This window comes from Ictidomys tridecemlineatus, chromosome 12 (assembly GCF_052094955.1).
Source record: "Ictidomys tridecemlineatus isolate mIctTri1 chromosome 12, mIctTri1.hap1, whole genome shotgun sequence".
Classification (NCBI taxonomy): Eukaryota; Metazoa; Chordata; class Mammalia; order Rodentia; family Sciuridae; genus Ictidomys; species Ictidomys tridecemlineatus.
Genome location: NC_135488.1, coordinates 60,375,630 through 60,396,614, shown reverse-complemented (window position 1 = coordinate 60,396,614; position 20,985 = coordinate 60,375,630). Strand labels below are relative to the sequence as shown.

Genomic DNA, 20,985 nt, shown 5'->3' with positions numbered 1-20,985 from the left:
GAATTCATCAGGTCTGCATCCATCATCTCCATCTCCTTAACCTATAGTAGCTGGAAATACCCTTGATTTCTAAGAGAACATAAGAAATGATCTGGCTTACACATACTCACTGTATGTTCTTAGTCTCACATTACATGCCAGTATTATAGAAGTAAGCTATCTGAGGTATGCAACTGAGATAAAAATAAAAATATATATACCCTGAAAAAGTTGACATACTCTGAGCCATATCTTTATACGACCAAACATTTCACAATCCCTCTTGGCTAAAAATTATCCCACACACAACCAGCAAAAAAATAAAATTATATTCCATAATTAGCAGTGTAAGAGATGGGAAAAATAGGCCTGTAAATGCAATATTTACCTTTATTTATGAGCAATTTTTTCTATATATGCGCTTGACTTCCTGTGGATTCTTGACATTGTGAATCACACTATCTACTCACTGTCTCTAAGGAAGTCCAAAAATTAAATACAGGTCCATTGACAACTAACAGAATATTTTTTAAAAAAACAACTTAACACATTTCTGGGTGGGGTGACACATGCCTATAATCCCAGCAGCTTGGGAGACTGAGGCAGGAAGATTGCAAATTCAAAGCACACATCAGCAATGGCAAGGTGCTAAGCAACTCAGTGAGACCATGTCTCTAATAAAACATAAAATAGGGATGGTGATGTGGCTCAGTGGTAGAGTTCAATCCCTGGTAAACCCCCACCACCACCACACACACACACACACAAAAAGGTTACCACCAAGGAAAATGATTAAATCCCATAGTTGTACTCCCCCAAACCAGCTCAGTACTCATATATATATTATTACCAATTCAGTCCTGACTGACTTTATCGCATTACAAGAGAAAGTGGTGAAACTAACACTCTCCAGGGGATCAAAGGCAAAAGCAATTTAGATGAAGTTGGGCTGAACAGACACACCTCTTCCTTGGGTGCACAGCATAACCACAATGCTTTTTCCACAAGCCTCTCTTTGAATGTCTACACAAATCCATCAGGCCCTAAGCAACATAGTGAGACCCTGTCTCTAAAGAAAAATAAAAAGGGCTGGGGATGTGAGGTAATGGGAAAGTGTCCCTGGTTTAAATTCCAAGGACCCGTCCCCCCAGCAAAAAATAATAATAATAATAATAAAATAAAAAAATTAATTGCCTCTTTGATTAAGACAAAATGAGACCTCAATGAGTTAACTTGTTTCTAACAAAAAGTTAAAATTTAAAAGTCCATGTTAACCTCTCTTTTCTTTGTTATCCATACTTTGTTATGTTCTCTTAATGTTCTAACTTTTCTCCTGGCCTTCCACCCAAACATGCAAGACAAAGAATGTGAGAAGCCCAAGATTCTATAGTGGCTGTTTGCATGGGGGAGGAAGTCACAGTAACTGCCACACTGGATCCTCTTACATAAGAAGAGAGAAAGGATCCTCAGTGCCTCTCACATATGAAAGAGGCTGATGGCAGAAAGTCCACATGACCAAGGAGCTGTCCTCAAGAAATTATAAGTTAAAGGAGCACAACAAAAATCCAGAGAGGGAAATTTTACAGTCAACTAAGTCTTCCACCTCTCTAGAGTTTCTGCTATTGCTCAGAGTTCATTTTTCAAAGAATCAACTCACAGAAAAAAAGACCCCTGCTTCTGCTAGTTAAGATAAAGTAATATCAATGTGTACAAGAATGCAGACTCAAGGCTTGTCCATGAAAAAATGTCTACAATGAAGAGGGATGGGGGAAGGAGAGCAGAAGAGAGTTACCAGTCTAAACTGGCCCAGCCCAGGCCAAAGAAAGCAGGGATCAATCAAGGAGAAACTAAAGAGAATCTTGGGCCACATCATTCCCCAGAAAATGCACTCAAGGAACTTCCCCCTAGGGCTGGGATTGTGGCTCAGTGGTAGAATGTTCGCCTAGCACGCATGAGGCACTGGGCTTGACCCATTAATAAAATCAAAGTATTGGGTCCATCTACAACTAGGGGGGAAAAAAACAACTTTTTAACCCCTTTCTGAATCCTTGAATACTGCAGGAACTTCACTAATCAAATCAACTTCTGTGGTTCCACAACCACTATACTTGCTCAAACTAGATGTCTTCCATCTCCAGGGATATTAACGGCATATGTTAATAGAGTAACGTATCACTATTACCTCTTATACTGTGAAGCATAATTTATAACATATTCATAATATTTTAATGAACATTTAAGAGGAACACAGAGATGATATCCCTAACACAAGAGCCTGGGGGAGGGGAGCCATGGGGTCAGCCCATTATGTCCCTCCTGCAGGGCTCACCTACCAGAACTGAGCCATTGAGTTTCTATTATAACTTTCCTGTCACTTTCTCCACCCAATCAACTCTCTTGTCATTTCCCCCACCCAATCCCACCTTCTCCTTCGGAGTCTGACCACTCTATTGGCTACTTCATACCTTTAAACGGCCAGGTTTGTGACATCATTCTCCCACCAAACCTACTGCCACCTGCTAGAATCTTAGGCTTGCCATGTAGTTGTAAACAAATTTGAATCATCGCAAGTGACCAGTGACCAGTAACCAGTCATTAGAGTGGCCAGTAAACAGTGACCAGTGAACCCCATACTGGGAAACATGCATTCTCTAGCCTCAGCCACCCACACATCCTCTGGGGTGATCTCCTCATCCTTTGTATCTACAATTGATGTGACCTCTTCTCTGACCATGTCTGGTGAGTAAAGAAACTTTTTAAAGTTTTTCATTAGACTTTGACCTGCCTCAATTTACTAATGGAGTCAAAAGGGCTTAGAATAATAGGGGAAAGGATGGAACTAGAAATCTGGACACCTAATTTCATTTGGAATTTGACATGTACTAGGTATAGAACTGGACTATCTGACTCTCTCACAAAATCTGTTTCCTGATTTGCTACATGAGGATAACAGATTGCCCATGTTCTGGTCCCTTACTTTTCTTGCATCTTGAGGGGCATGTTTATAGAGAATGAAATCAGATTTCATGGTTGTATTGTTTCAACTGAAAGAGACAAAACCTAGGCAGGGTGGAAACCAAGAGGTTTCCTCTGTAACAGTTTCCCTTCACCAAGATTTCCACTTCAGTATTTCAAATTTAGTGCTGTTCATAAAAGGGACATTCACATATTTGGGAGTTTTCTGTTTCACCTAGGTGAAAAAAGAAATAGGGAGAGAGGAGCACGAGGACAGGGCTGGAAGGAGGCAGATGTTCTTGGGAAAGCAAGTTTGTGACTGTTTAAGCACACGGCAACAGGAACTCGGTGGAGGAAGAAAATATAAAAATAAAGGAGAAGAAAATGTTAGAATTATAGAGATGAAGAGAATGATGTTCTCGATGAAAAAGAGGTTGGTTAAGATGGATGTGGAAGAAAAGCAAAGATCTTATTTAAACCAACAGACAGCATAGAGTGAATCGTCCCAGAGGCTGGTTTAGAGAATGTTTAGCTTAACAGAACAGCAAGGAAACTAAGACTTCAACTAGGGTATCACTGGGGTAAGCAGGTTATCCGAAAAGTCACACTTGGCTGTTACACTTTTTCTATGACCTCTTTCAACACAGATGATGTTGACAGTTTGAACATGAACATGTTAGAAGTATGTTTTAGAAATGATTCTTCCTCCAAACATGCCAAGCAAAGTGGTTCTAGACAGAGATGGGGAAATGGCATTTTCCATGTCCTATTTTGTTCTGATTTTTAAACTACAGGGATATCTAAAAAATGTTTTGTCCAAACCTGCATCAGAAGGACACATTCCTTTCTGTGATATAAGCTGTCAAGGTGAAGCTGTTTTCCATCTTTACAACGTTTTCTTTTCCTAAAAAGACAATATAGAAATAGTCATTGATGATTTCTAAATTTAAGAACCAAAAGAAAGAACTATATAAGAATAAAAATTCAAGCTCCCATCTCTAATTCCGAGTTTATTTAAATAATTATGTGAAGACTTTTTGTTTTGTCTACATTTCAAATAATTGTTTGGGGCTGGGGTGTATTAATATAAAAGGGAGAAGAAAATGTCAGAAGAAAAGACAAAAATTGTTTTAAATTTGTTATTTTATTATACTGTGATGGTTTTCTCAGACTTTAGAAACAAGACTTTTCTCTAAATGTGATAATAAACTAGGCTTCTATGATTTTGTTAAAGCATTTTTTCTGTTTTTTTAATAACCAAAAGGATTATCAGAAAATGTATTTATATCAATTGAAATATCTACCTAGTGGAATTAATGCCTTTTATTTGGTGTTGGTAATCCCTAGAGGAAGAGAAACAAGAACAATAATGACTTTACACTTATTGTTTTTTTCTCTAGTATGTACAAAATTTCTTTCGTCCTTCCTTTTTTCCTCATTCCCTTCTTCTTTCCCTCACTCCCTCCATTTCTCTCTCCTTCCCTCCCTGCCTTGGTCCTTATGCCTCCCTTCCTTCCTCTCATTCATTCTTTCTTTCTTCTTTTCTTCTCTTCTCTCCAGTTCTGAGGATTGAACACAGGGTCTCATGCATGCTAGGCAAGCATGCTACACAAGCTATATCTCCAGGATATTTTATTTGTTTTCTCAGATAGGATCTTCCTGAATTGCCCACAGTGGCTATCAATTCCTGGTTTCCTGCAATCCCACTGCCTCAGGCTCCCGAGTGCTGGGACCAGAGGCCCAGCACAGCATGCCCAGATTCATCCAGGGTTTTAGCTTTAGTTTTCCCTTCTCCACGTGGCTACCCATCTGTTCTTTACTTTACTTCAATTTCTGTTCACTTTACTTCAAATTTGTGTTCACTTTACTTACAATTACACACATTTTTAGTATAGTTTCTCTGTCTATATGTACTGCTTGAGAATGCATTCAAACTCACCTTCAATTATGAGCTTTGTTTTGATTAACAATATTCACTAAAATCAAAGAGAAACATTCACTTTCATAATATTGTATGCATGATAACAGAAGTCATTTCTTAGCAAATTTCATATACATTCACTTTTGCTCATATCGATATGTTCATTATTATGTAGTCATTCCTTTTAGTTCTGAGCTGTTTTTGACTTTTGCTTCTATCTTTCCAGAACATACTGTAACTCCCTCCAAAGGAAACTTTTTGTAATATCTATTTATCAGTTGTAGTTCAAGACAATACTTTTATTTTATTTATTTTTACGTGGTGCTGAGGATTGAACCCAGGGCCTCACATGTGCTAACCCTAACGTTAGCCCCCTAACGCTGAGCCATAACCTCAGCCCTCACATGAATCTTATGTAATATGACGCTTTTATTTATGGATGAATTATCACTATTGTTATTGTTATAACCACACTAAAGATGAGTAACCTGAAGCTCAGAAACTTTCAATTTCTTTCAAGAAGCATTCCTTGAGAAACTGAATTTCAGGTAGTCATTTTCATGTAGGATCAGCAGTTAGGCTGAAAGAGGGCAAAGATTGACGCTTAAATTATCATTTGGATGGTAAACCTGAACTCTAGGAAATATCACGTGACCTGGAAAAACAAAAGGAGATACTAAAGATCACTGTGGTGATAGCAGTACGATTTTCTATGAACAGGGGAAAACAAATTTCTCAATCTCCAGATTTCTGCTCTTTGCAACAAGAGTCCTGGCCAGGGAGAAACTTTCCATAATCTGTTGCTGATTTTGAACAAGTCAATCTCACTTCCCTGACCCTTGGTGTACTCATTTGCTAACTGGTAAGGTTGGGGTTTCCTCTGAGTTTGAAAATGCTTCAGTTCTAGGGCAAATTCATGAGTCAATACTAGGGCAGGCTCAAAGGAAAGGTAGGACAGGTAGAAGGATGCTTTTAGAGAACAAAGTGTGAAGCAGACCACTTGGGACTTCTGTGCCCAATTTGAGAGAAAAGGCAGGGAATCAGAAGAGTGCTTGCAGCCATCCTAAATGGAGTGACTTGGGGTCTCTCAATGATTATTGGAATGAGGGCCTTCCTGATTACTACAACATTAAGATGATATTGTTCCTCAAATATTGTAAGAATCTGCCTGTCTCATCAATATTTTCACCACCCTCTTCTTCCTACAGAACTTTTCCAAAATTCTTCTTTACATGGAAATGCTGATTCTCTGCAGCTGTCTCTTCCTGTGGTGACCAATGCAGCTTCCCTGACAGGAAGTGTCTGCAACTTCTCCAGAGCCTCTGCTCCAGCTGCCACTTCAGCATGGTTACTGCCCTCAACCTGTGGCACCTCCTTCCAGCCACTCATGGGCAGTGCCTACCTTTATCAACATGCTAGCACAGCCATGGTGTCTGGAGTTACTGGCCAGCACCAGACTCCCATGGCACCTGCCCCCTATCCAAGTATTTCTGAGTGGTATATCCCAGGAAGTGCTGAAAAGAGCTCATCCTCACTCAGGGACTTTAATATGACTGTCACTGACCAGAATACAGCAGATTCTTCCCTATCTATGACATTCCAGTATGACAAAACTTCCAAAGCCAATGTCATGATCCCTGGGTATCCACTACTATCTGGTAGGCTCGTCCAGGTGACACTACCTCAGATTCCAAATCAAGGACATTGCCTCTCACTACCCCACCAAGAAGGAAGCCAGGTCTACTACTATGATCAAAACTCTCTGGGGACTCTGCTCTCTGGAGAACATGACCCCTGCCTGCAATCCTATGGCTCTGTGCCATATGCAGGAAGTAGTGCCACTGCCCCTCAACCAGAAATGGTGACAGTGCTGAAGGAAGTTCAGCCCACAAATGTCCTACCATCAGTCCCTACACCTGTGACCTACTACTCTGTGTCCACTCAAAGCATAGAAAAAACACATTTTCAAGGTGAGTACAAACAGCAAAAAGGGGAAGGAATGAGATTACCATTCGAAAGGAGGGTCCAGTTTTCAGCTGGTAACTGTGGGTCCACACATCCCTAGAATTCAAGTGCTGAGATTTTAACCACAATCTTGTTCAGCAGTCCCCATTTTCAGACTCTGTAAGACAAGCATGCAGCACAGCGTAATGGCCACCCATGCATTTAAGAGACCTCTAGGAGCACACGGAAGGAAGCGGCTGTTCACTATTTTTGCACTCAGTCCAGCTACACAACCACACTATAAATACATTTCCCTAATTTTACTTTGGTTTAGAAAAATACATCAACACATATCAGGGTGTGACAGTTTAATTGTCCCTTAATTGACTGCAGGATTTAACCTCTGTATGTAGAGATGCTGTCCAAAGCAGGAGTCCAAAACCCCCGACCATTCACATTGATCTCATGAGCATCAGCTCCACCCTCTCCTAGGTCATGGTGTTAAGTGTTCTTACATTCTGGGGAGAGTGGAGAGAATTGAGAGGCCCCTATATGAGAGCGAGAGACTTCATGAAAGAGTTTTTCTGGGTTTCCCACAGAGGAGACAAGTGCTCTACCGGAAACCCATGCTGCCATGGTGATGAACCAGCCCAAAAGTAACACTTCAAGGGATCACCTGTAACTAATATGCAACTCTTAACAGATATCTGTCAGTGGTCCTTAAAAAGAGCTAATAGAAATGCTTTCTCCACAGTTGGTGGTTCCCCTGAAAGGTGTGGAGCTGGGAAGGGGGAGCATCCTACTTACCATCGTCCTTGATTCCTTTGCAGGGATGGAAACTTCCCTAGGGATGGAGGCTTCCTTGGGATTGCAACCTCCAAGTCAGACATTTTGTCTGCCACAGCCTCCAGAATTCTCATACATCTGCAATAACAGAAAAAGCCAGGGGCAGGAAATCACAAGTGCCTTAATGGGTCCTAGTGATCCAGTGAGGAACAGAAAACATAAAGCCTCAGAGTCTCCTCATGGAACTCCTCAGGCCAAAATGCAGCTAAGGGACCTAGAGTGTGCATTAGGAGGAGAAGTTGCTCACAGGGATGCAGACAGCAATAGGGCCAATGTGCACACGGCCAAGCACTGTAAGAGCAAAGCTCAGAAAGCTGCATCCAGCAGGAACAGCAAGGCTAAGGGCCATAAGCAAGAAAAGACCAAGAGACCCAGAGCAAACGACTCCAAGAAAGCCGAGGAGAGGAAGCAGCCAGGCAACAAAGTCGAGGCAGAAGACAAGCCAACGGTGCCCAAACTAAAGCGGAAGAGGAACCAACCTGAGCTTTGCCAAGAGTCCTTTAAAAAGCCTCGGAGCTGTCTCGGCATGCACATGTTGGAGTCGGTGCAGGTTTTCCACGCACTGGGGAAGAAGAATGATAAGAAAACTGGGCTCTCTTCCTCCCGGGCCCTGGGAAACTCAGGCAGTACCCAAGACAACCGTACATGCCCAGCTATGAAACCATGGCTGGTGGTTAAGGGTCCTGAGAAATCACAAGTCAAAGCCCAGAATCCAGATATCGGTGCTGAAGGAGAGGGTCCTGCTCCATCCATTGATGAGCCTCCACCACCTGGGAAGGTAAAATTGGTACCTTTGCCTTTTCTGACCCAGGAGAAACCTCCACCTCGACCAGCAATCAATAGGAGGCCACAGTCTCTGGCCTCACGGAGACCCACTGGGTCTTACCCTGCCCAGCCTGGCCCTGCTAGCTCAGCTCAACCCATGGCAGTCAACACATCCCAACCAGCTACTGCCAACCCATCTTGGATGCGTCCTGCCAAGCCAGCTCACCCCGTTTTGACTCATGCCATTCAGTCAGGTGTGAGTGCTTCTACCCAGCCTAGTGCCCCTCGGTCTGCTGCTTCTGGGCCTGCACCCTACAAAACATCATCTTGTACTTCTCTTCATTGGCAACCCGTTCCCAGGGTTGGGACCCAGCCCCAGTCACAACCACCCAAGCCTCAAAACCAATATCTCCTCCAAGACTTTGCCTTACAACCAATTCCATGGAGGAAACCTAATGTTCCTGGGCAAGTAGTATCAACTCCCATCACCAGACACCAGAGGCCAGAGCGGGAAGCCATGAAGAAGAAGGCTCAACAAGAGCGTGAGAATGCTGCCAAGTACACTGCTTTGGGGAGAGTGCAGGGTTTCCTTGAGAGGGAAAGAGAGATGGAGTTTTCTCGATACTATGGCTACATAATGTAAGAGCTGCTAAGATCAGTGGTGCCACTTAGGGACCAAATAGTTTTCCACATGTATATAGATAGAGTGATACACATTTATTCTCAGATGCTTTCAACGTTTAATAAACTTATACAAATAAATGTAATATAATTCACTAATACATAATAAAGAGGCCTTCTGGTACCATTGTTAGAAAATAAAGAGGCCTTTGGGTCCTACATGGGTTCCAAATACTCTTCTCATATACACATAGATAGATAGATGAAAATTTTTTCAGAGTTGAAAAGGTAATATAGTTTAATAAAGAAATGCTATAGTATTGATTAGAGGGTAAGTAATAAAGAGGCTTTATATTGCCATTTGAATACCAAATAGTTTTCCACATATATATACAGAGAGGTACATAGATACAAAAGTGTTCACTTATACATGTTTAAGACTTAGTATACTTGAATAAAGAAATGTAATAGTATTCTTTGAGAGATAAGTAATAAAGATGCTTTCTGGTACTGCTTGGGCATCACATAGTTTTCCACATGTGTAGATACAAATTTTATAAATATGTAGATACAAAGATACAAATGAATTCATTCTAATATATTTTTAAAGTTTAGTCAAATTGAATAAAGAAACTCCATAGAATTGGTTAATAGATAACAAAGAGGCCTTGTGTTAGCACTTGGCTATCAAACATTTGTCCTCATAGACATATGAATATGTACTCATTCCAATATACTTTTCAAACTTAATAAAACTGAATAAAGAAATGTAATGGAATTGATTAATAGATAATAAACAGGAATTTTCAGTTTGAATGGCTGTTAAGTGTGGTCTATTTTGGTAGTGGTGGGGATCACAGCCTGCATGAGAAGAAAGGAACTCAAATTTGGTCAGGATAATAGAAGTAAAGGCTAGGAATGGGGGAAAGAGGAAGGCATGTATTCCAGCACTAGGAAGGCAAAAAGAAGAGAGATGTATGGGTTTACTGGAAGAATCAGGAATTGGCAAAATGGTTGACCAGTAACACAATGTTTGAAACTAGGGATAAAATGATAAAATGTCAAGCAAGTTGAAAATGATAGGAGACGGGTTCAGGTTGACCAGAAGAAATGCAAAAATCCAATAAAAACTTCTCATGGAGAATGGCCTAGTTTTTGGTCTACCTGAAAGGCATTTTACAAAAGAAGATTCAGGGCACATCTCCACCAGGTTTGGGTCACTTAAGATCCTAGCTGGGAAAGGTGAATACAAAACACGGGAAATCTACCAGCGGTGGTAGAGGGTTCACAGTTACCCTGAGGGAAGCTCATAACCTGGGACTTGGCCAAGTGAACTCAGCAGCGTGGGGCCCACCCAGAACATGGCCTGGAATAAATCACCATTGACTCAACACCCATGCACCAGGGCAGCAGAGAGGCACTACTTGAATAAACCTTCACACACAAGGCCAGTATCACTCTGACAATTTACTAATGGTTGAGAAGCAAGGCCTCAATCTGAGGCTTGTGTCCTCAAGTCCTCAGTGTTGGCAACGGCCCCCTGCAGGCAGCCAACCTGGTTTTCAGAGCACAGCATAGAGATGTTGGGGTAGAGGGTGAAGGAGAGAGATCACACTTGAAAGGGGGTTAAATACTGAACTGAGAAGCCTGTCAGGTCCTCTTCCATTGATTCTGGTAAGCGCTGTCTTCAGCGACCATTGCCATGAACGGAAGCCCACAAGAAAAACATCACTCCTTGGCTTCCATCTCCACCCAATGCAAGCACAGTGCGCATGCGCAAAGAGAAACCTGCCAACAGCTGCAGGATCCAGCAGCCCCAACAACTTTCACCCATTCCCTCAAAATTGCCAGTCACCATCTTCACCACTCTTCCCACAGGAGTCATCACCTTTTCCCTCATTTTGGAAACTTCCAGAGATATTTAACCCCAAAATGTATGTATCACAATTTGTTAAATTATCTGACCCACAGATTTGAAATGTAACCTCTATGACATATTAAATTCCTATGTGTATTTGCATTCTCCTTTGTAGGATTTGCCTGGCTTTCTTGCTTTTCCTATTTACCAGGTCTCTGGAATATTTTTCATCATGTGTTTCATTTTTTTTTAATTCAGTATTCTTTCTGAGAGTATCTATTACGTTCATTCATGTTTTCCCTTTTAGATTAGTCTTCTTTTGATTTCTACCATCTCCTCTAATGTCCATTTATGTTGTTCCTTTTTATTATGAAACATAAAACTCAACATTTAGACCATTTTTATGTGGATAACTCTATAGCATTAAGTAGATGCACGATGTTGTTCGAGCATTATCCACTATCCAAATCCAAAACTTCTCACCATCCCAAACAGAAAGCTATATACATGATATAATTTTCCATTCCCCTCTCAGATTCTGTCCTATTTTGCATTGCGTGGCCTTCTGTTTTTTAGCTAGTTTTGAAAGAGTGGGCTACCATCTGATGTGCTTGGGGGGTTCTTTTCTGACTTGTTTTCGTCCTCTGAGAGGATGCTATTCTCCTTTTTCTTAGAATACCTGTATTTGGGATTTGGTTTCCTTCTTTTCTTGCTATGCACTTTGATGCAAAATTCATTTTCTTTGTAAAAGTATGGTTGAGGATAGAGTTTCTTATGTGATGGAACTGCAACTTCCACCTCTCCTTCGTCCATGTATTCTTCTTCCCTCCAGTTCTGTCCCTTCTCCATTCTCCCTTTGCTCTCCTCCTTCTCCTCCTCCTCTTCCTTCTTGAAGTATTAAAAACAGGTCGACTTATTTTCTAAAATTTTCTCGCTGTTTCCACAGGGAGGTTTATCCTTTGTGTCTATTGTTCCTCCCAGCGATTTCTCCTCTGGATGAGGCCTTTTCTGAAAAGGAGCGTTCTATGTTCATTTTTCAAGACACGTTAGGTTCTGGACAGCATCAGCCCTTCCGATATGAATGTGGAACATTTGTACTTACAGCTGCTCCTCAGTTTCCACAGAGAATTGCACCCAGGACCCCTCAAAGACACCAAATTCCATAGAGTTGAAGAGAGACTGCACACATTCAAATTATCTAAATCATCTCTAATTACTTATCATAACTACAATGTAAATGCTATGTAAATAGCTGTTGTACCATATTGATTATAAAACGTATAGTACACATTGTAGGACACCTACTGCACTCACTTTGGGGTTGGCCAGAACCCCTCTCAGTTTCAGCTGCTCTTCTCCTGCTGGCCCACAGTGCTTTGCAGGAATGCCTGCTGGAGCTTTCAAAGCCTCCTGTCTCCCATTTCCTCTGCTGCAAGGGCTGCTGCCAGGCAGGTCTGGTGCCTCCTGCTGGTGGTTTGCCCTATCCTCTTGTTCTGAGGTCCCTAGAAAACACTGTGTTCTCTACTTTTGTGGTAAATGCTACTCCAGGGTTTGGCTTTCTCTCATCTATTTCCATGGCCTCTAGGCCAAAGGTATCTTTTGTTTGGGAGAATCTCTTTGTTTTGGGAGACTCCAATCTGCACTGCTGCCTGCACCTTTCTGAAATCTTGATGGATAACATAATTATCTTAAATTGAGAACATTGCAGGTTTCAGTTCCCTGAAGCAGAGCTTCATTTCCCCCAAACTAGGTAACACACTGAGGCAGACTGTGAGTCCCCTGTAAAGACCATGGCACCTGGTGTCTTTGCTTGCTATGTTGGTGTTTGAGTGAGAAGCAATCTCAAGGTTCATGGGGGAGGGATATCTGGCCACAGGAAGAGGGAGTAGTCTGTAGGACAGGTGGAGAATGGGGACATGGCCTCTAGTCCAAATGTGTCTTTCTTTTCTTTGTATCTTCTTTCTGAACACATTTGAGAATCAGTCTCCTATTTGCTCTCCTTCCCTTGCGGGTGGGGGCGGGGTGTCCGGTCTATACACAGTTTCCTTGTCTTCCTTAGGGTCATCTTTCCAGTTGTCCAGGCCAGAAACCTTTGACATTCTTTGACTCCTTTCTCTCTCTCCCAATGACACACTTGCAATTTTAGTAAATTTCATCTGCCCTCTCTTCACATCACATCTAGAACCTACGCACTTCTAACTCCATACCCCCATTTCTGCTCTAACATAATAATCCCTAACCATTTTCTGCCTTTCTCTATCCATCATAGGGGACATGCACATTTTCCACAAAAAGACCAATAGATGGTAAATACATAACTGTTTGTGAGCCAGATTGTCTCTGTCTCCACAGCTCCACTCTGCACTTGTAGCATGAGCGTGGCCATGCAAAATAGGAGATCACATGGACATTAGCTGTGTTTTAATAAAACTTTATTCACAAAAACAGGCTGTACTGCTTCACAGACTCTGGCTCTGCCTGATCCACTGCTATGCTCCCTTTCATTCCCTCCAGTCCAGACCCCCTGAGCCCACTTGATGTTCCAAGCCTAAAAAACACTCCTCACCTCTTTCAAGCCTCTTCTAAATTGTACCTTTCAATGAGGCTTTGTCTGAAACTGCAATCACCTCTCAGGGTTTTTCCCTTCCTTCCATCTGATTCCCTTCACCAGGGACCACATCTCCTGTGGTGTTGGGAACCTTTCAATACACTGTGTAATTTAATTCTATGTTGTCTTTATGATTTAGACTTTCCATAATCCCTTGGCCGTCAATTCCTAAAATGTAAGACCCTTGAGGGCACAAAATTTTCTCATATGTTGTTCATTTCCATGTGTCCCATGTCTTAAACAGTGTCTCAAAAATAAGAGCTGATCAGTACATGTTTGTTGAATGGCATACACCCAAAGGGCTTAAAACCAGCATACTATACTAATGCTGACACATTCATGTTTACAGCAGCTCAATTCATAATAGCTAAATCATGGGACCAACAGAGCCCTTTAACAGATGAATGGATAAAGAAAATGGGGTATCTATATACAATGGAATATTACTCAGTGATAAAGAAGAATGAAATCATGGCATTTGCCAGTCGATGGATGGAACTGGAGACTGTCATGCTAAGAGAAATAAGCCAATCTCCCAAAAGCCAAAGGCTGAATTTTCTGTGATACGCATAGATACTAACACAGAATGTTGGGGGATGGGGGGGTGAAGAGAAGAAGTTCATTGGATTAGAGAAAGAGGAATGAAGGGATGGAAGAAGGTGGGAATAGGAAAGGCACTAGAATGAATTGGATGTAGGTTTTCTGTGTTCATGTGTGAATACATGACCAGTTAACTGCACCACACAAACAACCACAAGAATGGGAAGTTAGGGATACCTGGGTTGGACAGCTGAACATTGGGACCAAGGGCTAAAGGTGAGAGACTGAAAACATGCAGACCACCCAGGCACTGCTTATTTCTCCAGCTCTGACCTGCTGTTGTACCAGGGGTCTAATCAGACCTCTGTCTGTCTCCCTCCTGAGTAGAACACAGGACTCATCTAAACAGCCTTTCTACACCAGCTCCTCTCCAGGTAGCCAGACAGAAGTTTCAGAACAGGACTGTCTCCTGGGACATTGACTCAGCAGACAAGTTCATTGGTGGCAGGGCTGCCACTGTTGGTGTCATGAGATCAGAGACTGGTTTAAAATTGTGTTTAGAGAAATGATGTTTCTCTAAACTCCTCCCCCATATCCAAACAAACACAAAAGAATGGAAAGTTATACTCCATGTATGCCTAATATGTCAAAATACACTCTACTATCATGTATAAACAAAATGATCAATAATTTTTTAAAAAAAAAACTTTTAAAATTAAAAATACAAAAATGTTACAGTGGTTGCTTATTAGCCACTTTATAAAGCCAGCTTGACCACTGGTATGACAGTGACATCTAAATCAGAATCTAAATATGTGTCTGGCCAGGTTCACTTCACCTTGCCAAATTGTTATCTATGGGATCTGCATGGTATGTGGAGGTTAGACCCTCACAGTCACCTTCCCCTCACCTTCCTGTGGCCTCCACCCTCCCCCACTCTCATTTTCTCCTCTCCCTGGGTTGGCATTGATCTCTGTCCCTGGTAGGAACCCATCTCTCAAGCAACAGCTCTTCCCCTATGCCTTTTAAGGCCATCGGCTCTTCTGTTTCATGGTCACCTTCCCTCTTCCTCTTTGTCTTGTGAGGCTCTGAGGGGTCACCCACTCATTCCTGCTTCTTTGACTCCACTCCAATCTGAGTGTGGGAGTATGCTGAGGTATACACCATTAAAGGATGTTCCTCTAAACTCCTCCCCCAAAACCAAAAAAACACAAAAGAATAGAAAGTCGTAGTCCATGTAAGCCTAATATGTCAAAATGCACTCTAATATCATGCATAAACAAAAAGAACAAATAAATTTTAAAAACTTTTAAAAATTATACATACAAAAAAGTTACACTTTTCTGCTTACTACCCATTTTATATAGTAAATGCGTAAACCAAGTAGAAAATGATAAAATCACTGACCTGAAGTACACCAAAGAACCCTAAGATTTCTTATGGCATTTAACTCTTTTAGAAATTCTCAACCTTGAGATGAAACTTTTAACTGAAACAAAGATTTTGAATTACTTAATATAAATTATATAGCGCATAGCTAACTAGACATAAAAAAGGAACACAGTATTCATAAAATAAGACCAATCCATCAAGTACACATTTAATCATTAATTTTAACAGACACACATATTAAAGATCTTTCCACGCATGAGGAAAAACATGTTTTCCCAATCTGTCATTTCCTTGCTGACAGGAGATACCAGTCTTTAAAGAAACTATAGGTCGTGCTCCAAACCACAGATTACTCTTCATCTTATGGTTTTACATGTATGGTTTTACTGCCACCTTTTTCTTGAATGCCCACATTTTGTGGGCTTAATGCCCACCTCTTCAAAGGATAAATCACCTCCCTTCTGAAGGGACAACATCATCAGGTAATCCCAATTCCATGTGAAAAAGAAGATAATTTACCTACAATAATAATGTACAGTTTAAAAATTGCAATGCATTTGTGTATTTACCTATATCTGAACCAGTTCATCCCATCTTTGTCTTCCCAAGTATCTACTTTTCAAATTCTGTCTTTTTATATTCCCAATGGGTTCACAGCAAACATCTTACCAGTGTGAACAATTTTCTTTAATACACATTCCATTTCTCCTTTCTGATAACCTCCATTCCCTAGCAATGTTCCACATAGGCTGCTGGAGTGTTTCAATGCATGCAACCCACCTAAATCCTCCAAAAGATCTCGCTGAATTTTTTAAACATATTTATATTTGAGCCTAAGTGGACACAGTATCTTTATTTTATTTTTGTGTGGTTCTGAGGCTCAAACCCAGTGTCTCATGCATGCTAGTGAGCACTCTACCACTGAGCCACAACCTCAGCCCCCATGCTCAGCTTTTAAAATTATTTGTCCTTCTGATGGCTCTAAGCCAACATCTATGAAATCTATCAAAACAGGATGTGTTCGTTTTCATTGTAGATCCACTGACAAGTATAGATTCCCAAACATGATAGCTAATGAAGGCATCTAACCTTGAGGCTTTATGCTTCTACCAAGGACTGCCTTTTGAAGAATTCTTGGTCCCAGGTACATAATGGTTGGTTTAGCTTTGCACATCGTGGTTATCACCATAATTGGCTAGACCATCCATGGAACTGATTTGGGGCACAAGGAGACAACATTGACCTCAGTAATATGTGAGCAACCGGGAATATATATTGAATATTACTGGGGTCCCAAAACAATCTCGGCATTGAAAAGGGAGCTGTAAGCAAGTCAGAAAATCTCCTGTCTTTCTGGACATCATATTCTAGTGGGCAATGAAAGACAATACACCAACCAAACCATATCAGAGAGAGGTAAGGACTATCAAGAAAACTGAAACAAGACCAACTGATACAGGGTAACTGGGTAGCTCCTTAGAATGGATGGACAGGGAAGTTCTCTCTGAGGAGGTGACATGAATGATAAGATGGTGAAGAGCACTACAAAAGCACCTCATGAGAGTAATCAGCTGGGCAAAGGTCTGGAGTGGAACTGCAGAAGTTCTGATGGTGTGGCTGGAGAGTAGCAAGGAAGAAGGAAAGTGGGAGATGAGGACAGAGAGGCGACAGTGGATGAATCACTCTGCAATCTAGGTAAAGAGTATGAATCCTAATCCCAAGCCTCATGGGAGGTCATTGGAGGATTTTAGTATTTTCTCCAGATACCTAATACATGCAGAGGAAAATAGAAACAGGAGTAAAAGCTATTTGGAGCAACTAAGAAGTAGTTGACACTAATAAAATGTGACAGTTTTTCGTAGGACCTATGTACCATATGGATGCTTGAGGGTTTACAATCTTTAATCAAACTGAGAAGAGAATATGGAAGGACCTGAGTGATAGATAGTATGGTATGGTGAACCAAGATGAGTCTCAGTCATCCTGATCATTACAAAATGTAGCCATGGGGTTGTCCCCTAGGACAATAATCTCAGTATTAAAACAGATGATTTAGGTCGGGGATGACCTGATGCTATGTTATACCAAGGCTCTTTTGGTTCTTCAGACGACATTTTAGACTAGTTTTAGAGTGTATGATGATGCTGAGACTGCAAGATAGAATTAAGTGGAAGGAATTATGAAAACAAATTGTTATGAAGTCTGGGAACACGAGAGGCAAACAGCAGTTGAACCTGTATATTTCAGTATGTACAAATTATATTGCTCTCAATAGATGATCTTACCACATGCTATAAAGTTGGCTCTGGAATGTCCCATAAACATTTAGCCTCCAGCTTGGCACTAGTGGGAAAGGTGGAACCTTTAACAGGTGGGGCTTAAACCAAGCACAATGTTGTATGTCTATAATCCCAGCTTTCTGAGAGGCTGAGCACAATGATCTCAGGTTCCAGGCTGGTCTGAGCACCTGAGCAAGACCCTGTCTCATAATAAGATTTTAAAACAGGAGCTGGTGAGGGCTCATAATCCCTAGTACTGGAAAAAAGGGTGGGGGGTGCCTAGTAGGATATCTTCTGGTCATTGAAGTTTGAGAGTTTCCAGTATTGAAGGGGACAATAGGGCCCAATACCTCCTCTTCACCACCCTTCTCTCTCTTTTCCATCCAGGTCGTGAGGTAAGGAACTTGTTCCACCATGAAATCCCTTTCATCATGTGCTGCTGCCTTGCCAACTCACTATGGACTGAATCATCCAAAGCAGTGAAACAAAAGAAATCCTTTCTCTTTTATAGGGTGATTATCTAAGGTGTTTGTTACAGTAACGGGAAGCTAACAATACACCACATTCCTCCTGGTTTTACACTTACTGCTTTTGAATGATGTCGATATGACAAACCTCAAAAACAGTGTGGCCTTTGAAGAAGATCAGGGGGAAGAAGGAAGAATACTAATAACATTGATCTGTCCCAATACATCCTTTACTAGTGACAAGACAATTCCTGGGAAGAAAGCAAACATCAAACAATGATAGGACAATCCCTGGAAAGGGCAAGCATTGATCCTTTCCCAATATATCCTTCTCTGTGGCAGTGCAATAGACCCTCCACTATTGCCCTGTAAAAACACTGCTTAGTTAAAAAAAAATTCTAATTTTCCAAACTTTTCCCTGAATGTCCATGTCCTATTACAGTCTTCAAACTCAAGTCACCTCCCAGGGTGTAACCTACATACATCCAGACTGGTCCTGTTATGGGTGGCCATTTTCTAACCAGAAAGTGTGTCCACCTGATGTCTGACTCCTCAGCTGAATGAAAGCTGCTGAATTCATGAGATCTGCACTTCTCCCCATCCCCGCCCAACTTGCTCCTTTTCTCACTCACATGAAATGAACCATACAAGCTGGGAAGTGATCATTAAACATCTGTCACTCCTTTGGACCTTTGAGTACAGGGGAACCCCAAGCCACAGCTCACACAGCTACTGCTGAATCTTTAAAATGACTGCAACCCTACATCCCTCCATACCCTACAAAAAGAGACCCTTGAGGCCCCTTAACTCCACTTTGACTCTCAATGACAGCATGTGACCCCAAAACAACCCCAGCCCTGGGCTAGGTTCTTGTGGCCTTATGTCACCAGTGCAAGGATCTGCATCAGATTGTCTATTGGCTTTCAAGGCATCTTCTTTCTGAACTCCTCCCCTCACACTTGCCATTCTCTTCCCAATCCCTCCCCTCCCCAACACCCTACAGCCCTCTGGATAGGAGACCTCTTTGCCATTTTGTTCCCAGATCCAACACTGGCTTTCACATTCTAGAGACGTAACCCCATGTCAGGTACCCACCAGATAGACACCCTGCCTAGAGACTCCACGTTTTGACTAGCCAGGACCCTGCAGTTCCCCATCATTGAGACTTGAGTGAGGACATTCTCCTCTTCTCCGGTGTAACAGTCCCATCCAGAATCCTTTGATATCATTTGACTCCTATCTTTCTCTCCCAACTGCGCACTCAGAATATTAGCAAATTCCAAATACCATTTGCGCTCTCTTCAAATTGCATCTAGAACCTATCTATTTCTGAGTACATCCCTTCATTTCTGCTCTTACATAACCCCTAACAATTTCCTGCCTGTCTCTATCCATGTTAGGGGTCACAACAACTTTGTGTATAAAATGCTGGGTAGATGTCAGTGTTTATGAGCCAGATTTTCTCTGTCTCTACAACTCCACTCTGCACTTGTAGAAAGAATGTGGCCATGCAAAATAGGTAATCACATGGACATTAGTTGTGTTCTAATAAAACTGTATTCACAAAAACAGGTTGCACTGCTTCACTGACTCTGGCTCTGCCTGATCTACTGCTATGATCCCTTCACTCATTGCACTCTAGACCTACTCAGCCCACTTGCTGTTTCATGGCTGGATCGCTCTTATCCTTTAAGACTTCTGTCAAATGGAATCTTTTCAATGAGGATTTCTCTGACTATTCTATTTGAAACTGCCATCACCTCATATTTTTTCTCCATTACTTGTGTCTGATTCCCTTCACTACAGCCCACTTCTCCTGTAGTGCTCTGAACTTCAAGTACATTATGTAATTTACTTCTTTGTTATCTTAATGGCTTATACTCTCTATCACTCCCTTGCCATCATTAAAATGTAACATACTCGAAGGTAAGAAAATTTTGATATATCATACATAGATGAGACATAATTTCTCAACTTTCTGAGTGTACATGTTATAAAATCATATTGTTCATGCAGTCACATGCCTTCTTCTTAAGGGACAACTTCTTCAAGTAATTGCAACTCCAATTCACTTCCATGCACCCCATTTCTTAAACAGTGTCTAGAACATAGAGGTAATCAAGACATGTTTGTTGAATGCCTGAATAAAAGACCTTTTTGAAGGAGTATAAGTAGAGTGGCATGCAATTCTTTCTGCCTCAAAGAAAGTTATAGTGTTATCTCAGTCCTTGGCATATATCCAAAGGATCTAATATCAGCACACTATAGTGTCATGGCTACATCAATGTTTATAGAAGTTCAATTCACAATAACTAAGATATGCAACCAACCTAGGTGCCCTTTAAAAAATGAAGGGGTAAAGAAAGTGTTGTATATAGGGCCATATAACTCACAATGGCATATAACTCAGCCATGAAAAAGAATGAAATTATGGCATAGGCCAGTAAATGGATGGAACTGGAGACTATCATGCTAAGTGAAGTAAGCCAATCTCCCCAAACCAAAGGCCAAATGTTCTCTCTGATATGCAGATCCCCAAACACAATGCCCGTTGGGAGAGGGAAGAATACAAGTTCATTGGATTAGATAAAGAGGAATGAAGGGATGGAAGAAGGTAGGAATAGCAGACAGTAGAATGAATCAGACAGAAATTTTCTATTTTCATATGTGAATACAAAACCAGTGTAACTCCACTTCACATACAACCACAAGAATGGGAAGTTATGATCCATGTATATATGTCACTAGCACACGCATGTAATCCCAGTGACTCAAGAGGCTGAGACAAGAGGATCACGATTCAAAGATAG

At 41.4% G+C, this 20,985-nt stretch overlaps 1 pseudogene; it reads left to right on the top strand.

The window, feature by feature from the left end:
• The first annotated feature begins 2,621 nt into the window (after positions 1-2,621).
• On the top strand, positions 2,622-9,053 carry LOC144368953 (uncharacterized protein C2orf78 pseudogene; annotated as a pseudogene).
• The last annotated feature ends 11,932 nt before the right edge of the window (positions 9,054-20,985 follow it).